This window comes from Orycteropus afer, unplaced genomic scaffold (genome assembly GCF_000298275.1).
Source record: "Orycteropus afer afer isolate SDZICR_OR568_19922 unplaced genomic scaffold, OryAfe1.0 scaffold00897, whole genome shotgun sequence".
NCBI lineage: Eukaryota > Metazoa > Chordata > Mammalia > Tubulidentata > Orycteropodidae > Orycteropus > Orycteropus afer.
The window spans coordinates 119,139-120,450 of NW_006922484.1; positions in this window are offsets into that span (position 1 = coordinate 119,139).

A 1,312-nucleotide genomic window follows, 5' to 3' on the forward strand; every position below is an offset into this window, starting at 1 on the left:
AATGTCCGAAAACCAGAGGTATTGTGGGATGGCACCAAGAACACCATCCATGAAGAAAGCAAAAGGTCATTAAAAGGACAGGAAAAGAAGAAAATACCAAACTGGATGTCAGAAGAGACTCTGAAACTTGGTCTGGAACAGACAGTAGCTAAAGCAAATGGAAGGAATGACAAGAAAAAAGAGCTGAACAGAAGATTTCAAAGAGCAGCTTGAGAAGACATTCAGTTATTAAAATGAAATGTGCTAAGACCTGGAGTTAGAAAAACAAAAGGAAACAACACCCTCAGCATTTCTCAAGCTGAAAGAACTGAAGAAAAGATTTAAGCCTTGAGTTGCAATATTGAAAGATTCTATGGGAAAAATATTGAATGAGATATCAGGAGAAGATAGAAGGAATACACAGATTCACTGTACCAAAAAGAATTGGTCAATGGTCATCTATTTCTGGAGGTGGCATATGATCAAGAACCAATAGTATTGAAGGAAGAAGTCAAAGTTGCACTGAAGGAATTGGCAAAGAACAAAGCTCCAGGAATTGACAGAATACCCATTGAGATGTTTTCACAAATGGATGCCCCTCTGGAGGCACTCACTCATCTATACCAAGAAATTTGGGAGAGAGCTACCTGGCCAAGTGACTAGAAGAGGTCCATATTTGTACCGATTCCAAAGAAAAGTGATCCTACAGAATGTGGAAATTATCAAACAATATCATTAATATCACAAGGAAGTAAAATCTTACTGAAGATTATTCAAAAATGATTGCAGCAATATATTGACAGAGAACTTCCAGAAATGCAAGCTTGATTCAGAAGAGGATGTGGGACAAGGGCTATCATTGCTGATATCAGATGAATCTTGGCTGAAAGCAAAGAATACCAGAAAGATGTTTACTTGTGTTTTATTGACTATGCAAAACCACATGATTGTGTGGATCATAACAAATTATGAATAACATTGAGACCAAAACCAAACCAACCACACTGCCATCAAGTCGGACTCAACTCACAGCGACCCCTTCTTGGGTTTCCAAGGCGATATCACTACGGAAGTAGATTGTCCAATCTTCCTTCCAAGGAGTGGCTGGTGGGTTTGAACCACCAGCCTTCTGGTTAGCAGTGAAATACCTTAGGTGCTATCCCACCAAAGCTCCTATAACATTGAGAAGAATGAGAATCCCGGAACAATTAATTGCGCTCATGAGGAACCTGTACATAGACCAAGAGGCTGTCCTGCTCTATGTATAGGGAATGGCTTACAATCAGGAAGGGAGTGTGTCAGAGTTGTATTCTTTCACCACATTTTCAATTTG